We start from the raw sequence: 6,000 nt of genomic DNA, 5'->3' as shown, positions 1-6,000 counted from the left end.
TCATATAATAATTAGGCAAGTCAGATGACAGCTAAGTAAACGCACAGTAGCAGAAGCATGAAATTGCTCCCAACAAAACTGGGAAGAACAAAAGTCACTTACAATTACAAAATGCTGGTCAAAAACACAATTTATTGACCTTGCATTCTCAGATCTTTTGCCTTAGTGTCCAGGGGTGACTAAAATATCGCAATGTTTTGTTTTGTTTAATATGGCGATAATATATATATGTTTGGAGGAATTTATTATTTTGCATATTGGATTTAAAAAAAAAAAATTCTAGGACAATATGAGTTTAGTAAATATGCTTTATCCTTATTGTCCTTTATAGCTACACATACTTTTATACCTTATGGTCAAGACTTTTATCAATTTTTTTTTCGTATGTGTAAAAACGGTCAAATAAAAAAAATGAAAAAAAGAACTTAAAAGGCAAAATTAACGCGCTTATTTAATTAGCCAACGATTGTGAATGAAATTTTAGGAATAAAGTGTGAAAATAACGTTTTGAAAATCATTTAGCAATGGAAATACTTTTTCAATTTTTAATTCGATTAGAAGAAACAACAGGAAAGTTGTATGTAATTTGCTGGTGACACATTCGCGACAAATTCGAGGTTATGTTGAAAGAAAATTTTACGTGGGCCCTTATTTCCCACATTAAGTTAAAAAAATCCATGAATAATGTTGATCTATAATAGCTGACAGGAAGCCTTTTATAAGACATTATCCGCGTATATTTTGACTCTTTCATCCAACAGGAAGAGAGGCTGTATAAAAGCCAACAATCCGCCTATATTTATTTGACTTTTTTATATAATATTTGAACACACAAAGGGTCAGAGGTCGTTTTTTAAGTATTCTCATGGAGGTGAGATATTATCGAAGAAATATGACTAATGTAAACCGTCAACGTTTCAACGATCTGCACATTTGTATCATTAATATGAACAACACGTATTGGTTTGGATCAATATATGGATAAAATATCATATTTAAGTCAAAAGATATCTTAACCTCAACGTACTATAGCCTGTACTATAGCCAATACTATATCCCGTACTATATTTTAGAACTATATTATTCAGATATTCAGTGCATTTTTAGTACTATATTCATTAAAATGAATCTTGTTTTACACAAAACATTACTTTAAACAACAAAGATCAGATAAGTCTTGGTTTCGAAACAAACAATTATGCGCTTTTATTTATTTATTACAGTGGAATCTCTCTATTTCGACTATTCCTTATCTCGAACTTCTCTCTATCTCAAACTAAAGTCTCGGTCCCTTTGTGGTCCGCCCAAGGTATTTTCCTTTCTTCACCTCGAACTTTCTCTATCTCGAACAAATTTTTTGGTCGAGTTCCAGATAGAGAGATTCCACTGTAGTTGTAAAAATGTTAAATTTCTAAGTAAGAACCTTTCTTCACAGATGTCTCCCAGCAATAAATAGCATTCGAATAGCATTCTGGTAATATTACCTGGTATAACAAGAAATTGGACGAATAACGAGTAAGTTAACCAAGCAAAAAACTAAAATTTTTGTTGTGTCGAAATCTTGACGGAAGCTCTTATAGACCCCCTTAAGATTAACAAACTTGTTAGGGGACTTTTTCTAGTAAAATTACTTATAATTATGACTAAGCACACTGAACTCTGTAATTGGTACTGTATTAACTTTTTTATGATCTCGTATTTTTTTACCATCACTGGTGGTCCTTCAATAAAAGCGGTTAGCCACACGCAATTAGCAAATAGATAGATAGTTATGTTTTACTAGTTAATAATGGTATAGTCACGTTGTTTATCACTTAGCATTTGCTTTTCACTTCTACTTTTCGTTAGAACGTGTGAAATGTTTCTCTGTCGCCAGTAATCTAATTGACGTCAATCAACTGTTGTCTGTCGTTGGCGTCAATTGATTGCCGTTTGTTGTTGAGGATAGTAGTGATAAACAAACTTTGCTGGTGGCAGTATGTGGAGTAAATTAGATCAAATTATTTAATTTCTTTATGATTTGTTAGGAAGTTAGTTGTCAGTGTGTTTTTTTCTTTGAATGATGCAAGCAGTTTGAATGACTGCCAAAAAATTAAGCAAATTATTGTTATTACACACAGCACTTTTGGGTTATTAAAATGCAATCTAAAATTTTAGGTCGAAAAGCTGGATAACTCGTGTTTCTTTTAAAAACACTCTTAGTAAAAGTTTGCGGAAGTAAATCTCCGTGCTCCGTTACTTAGACACATGGCTAATAGACACTTAAATTTACTATGGTTAGCTAAAGTAAGTTAAAGTTAGCTATGGTGGGATTAAAATGAGTAGAGCTAATTTTCCTTCCTCCAAACACCACTTCAATCACGCAACCGATGGATTAACTGTTATTCGATCCCTGAATACAAAATTTCGTTCTCTGGCAGTGAAAAAGCAGATCCTAAACTTAGAAGGGAACAATGAGCTTTCTAAATTCTCAATTCTAACTGCTATGAAAATGTTACGAGTAGCATGGGATTCTGTTTCTAATTAAACTTTCACGAACTGTTTCAAAAAAGCAGGAATATCAAGCGAAACTGTGGAAAGAGCGCAAAATGATGGAGCTGATCCATTTGCTGATTTGGGAGTTGCAGAAAATGTCGTGAGAGAATTGGAAACGGATCTTGAAAAAATGAAGGATAAATTCCGTGTACACTACCAAATGACAGCCGATGAGCTGGTGAACGTGGATTTACTGACATCCGTCAGTGATACTTTGACTGATGCTGAGATAATTGCCGAACTGTCCGGAAATTCTGTGGAATCTAGTGATGACGAATTAGATGGCGATAAACCATATGAATTAACATTCAAAAAGCCATCATACAAAGATGTATTGAATGCTATTAGCATAATAGAAGATTACAGCATGTTTCCAAACTTTAGAGATCATGTAATGAGTATTTTAAACAATCTAAATAGGGCCGTTGATTTAGACAATCGTAGTAACAAGAAGCAAACAAGGAGTCAAAACTTTTTCGAAAATAAATTGATATTTTATGTACATATAGTTGGCTTTTTCATTCAAAATATATTTCTTAGTGTTTTCAGTTTAATACTTCAATAATACTTTAATAATTCAATACAATTACCGTCGGTAAGTTAGCGAAATTACGCATCAAGGAATTAAATACCAAGGCACCTAAATGGAATATACATACAAATGAAAACTGTCGACATCAATATTCTAGAAAACCCGTGCTCGCCTCCAATTGTGAACCTAAGTTTATAAAGTGTGCGTTGGAAAATGCAATTCCATATATATACCGCAGGTGGGTAAAAATTCTAAAGATTGTAAAGCTTGTCTTCCTAGTGAATGGAAAAACAAGACTATAACGTTAAAATGTCAGATTAATGGAGTAAAGAAGAATGTATATCAGAATCTAACTTTGGTTCACCGCTGTCGTTGTCAAGAAGTAGAATGTAATAAGAGTTAGAAGAAATCGAAAAAATGATACATTTCCCTGATGACATAATACAGGATAGGTAAAAATTTACGTAGAAAGTATAACTAATAAACTGGCTTAGATTATAATTTATTTTTACAATGTACTAGTGCACCTTATTCCATGAAATGAACGAGTTATGAAATTAACGCGGTTTTTCAAAATCTGCGTTAATTTCATGACACGTTAATTAAAGTACTGTTAATTTGGTTATTTTTTTAAAATATATAAAAGCTTTAAAAAGCATTTTTTTACAAATTTTCTACTATTTCCTCCTTATCGGACGATAGCTCAACGGTGTTCTCTCTTTAAGCGATCTATTTTAAAATAGCTTTTTTATAATCTTCATGCCCTGATCCAAGTGGAAAATTAACTGAAAGCACTTTTTCTTCAAAATTTTTAAATTTTAAAAATGTCTTTCCAAACAGCAACTGACGGATTCGACTGTTGCCTAATTTTTGCGTCGAGTGATATCGCATATTATCAAATTCGCGTTAATTAAATGTATTTTTGAAAACAACCTTGCTCAACCGCGTTACTTAAATGCCTTTTTCAAAATAAATTCATTGAACCGCGTTAATTTCATGACTGTTAGTTTAATTCGCGTTAATTTCTTGACTCGTTAATTTCATGGAATTAGGTATACACCAATTAAACCTAATGTTTAACCCCAGTGAGCTTGATAGTTCAGACTTAAAGGATTACAAAAGTTCAAAAGCTTATAGCTATTTAAGTAATGGTTGGCTTGGCCCAATATTGTACTATGTAATTAAATATATCAGCATACAGTATGCATGGCCAAAACTTTATGCCATCATTCTCACAGAGCCATCCAGAAGGAAGATACTTTGGATCAGGAAGTACAACACCAGATTCTACACCAATTCAACATAGCGTGAGACCGCGTTAATAAAAAGACTGGGACGAGTTTGGAGTAAACAAAACTAACCAAATTAGTCTTAGTTGCACAAGAAGGAAGAAGGAAAGAAAGTTGTTTTGAGTAGTTAGTGTTGTTAGATAAGTATGGAGTTTTAAATGATAGAGAAGATGAAGGTAGACGAGTTAAAGAGGTATTTGAGATTGAGAGGTCTGAAGGTTAGTGGAAAGAAAATGCGAATTAGTAGTTAGGGTGTTTACAGCTAGCGAAAATAATGTTCCAGTCATCAAAACAGCAGAGGAGGTACATATAGCTTTACATAAAGATTACCAGGCTAAGCTTACAGTCCGTGCATCTGGTGTTCATCTTTTGGCCATGCATACTGTATGCTGATATATTTAATTACCTAATGTTTAACCCCAGTGAGCTTGATAGTTCAGATTTGAAGGATTACAAAAGTTCAAAAGCTTATAGCTATTTTAGTAATGGTTGACTTGGCCCAATATTGTACCATGAAGTTGAACCAACCTCTAGTTATTGTTTTTTAAAGGCTGATTGTTGACCATCACAGCGTATCAATGACCCTCAACATAACCTTTGTGTGACAAAAAGTAATGGCAAAAACAGAGTTATTTCGTGTTCGTGTTGTCCTAAGTCATGCTTAGAAGTAAAATGTCCATACTCCATTAATTACACATCTCCAAATGATCCTAAAATTCATCTACCCTATTTAAAATATGTTGAAGGGAAGTTAGTTCTGAACAAAAATCATCAGTATTTTACCCAGTGTCAAATGCAGATGGGAGTTACTGGTTTAAACTTTTGCAACTTCTTCGTTTGGACTCAGTATGGTTATTTGGTAAAGAAAGTTCAGTTTGATCCTGAGTTTTGGAACGATCTTAACAAAAATTGTCTTCCTTCTATGTGCATTATCTGAAACACACGTTCTCACAATAAATGGTATATATGGAATAAAAACAATAAAAAGGCTATTTTTATAGCCACACATTTATAAAAAATATTATTTGGTTCAGACTGTTCCGGTAAGAAGGTAAGTAAACAGGTTTTGTTATGCATAAGTTGAGGAAAGTAAAGTAAAACTTAAAAACAAAATTTAAAAAATTTAAAAAAATTTTGTGTTTGCCAATAATGTTTTTTATAAATATGTGGCTTTAAAAAAAGCCGGGTTTTTTTGCCGCAGCACAGGTTCGAAGAATATGATCAGCATGTTAAAGCATGGTGATTGGTAACACATACTTGAGAATGCAAAACGTTTTCATGCGATTAATTGCTCGTTCAATATGAATCCGCAAATTTGCAACATCTTTAGTACGTTTGCATTCTTCAGTGGTCATTTGAGCCTTTATTCTAGCACCTGGTGGAATACTTTAATTACAAATTCATCTTTAAAAGACAATTTTTTTTCTTTGACATTTAAAAAATTTTCGCCGCACCTTTGTGCTAAGATGCCTCTTAGTTCCACGCCAATAGTTACAGCCGTTAAATTTGGCTCAATTAAGGAAAATACTGTATTGAATGCAGCCACACTGCACAATCCTGTTAAAAACACCATTTTTTGTCAGTTTTTATTTGCACCCATGTAAAGTTGTGACTTCTGTTATCGAAGATTTCTCGCCTTTTAGA

Source organism: Hydractinia symbiolongicarpus, chromosome 4 (genome assembly GCF_029227915.1).
Source record: "Hydractinia symbiolongicarpus strain clone_291-10 chromosome 4, HSymV2.1, whole genome shotgun sequence".
Lineage (NCBI taxonomy): Eukaryota > Metazoa > Cnidaria > Hydrozoa > Anthoathecata > Hydractiniidae > Hydractinia > Hydractinia symbiolongicarpus.
The sequence above is the reverse complement of the archived record's forward strand: the minus strand, read 5'-3'. Positions refer to the sequence as shown.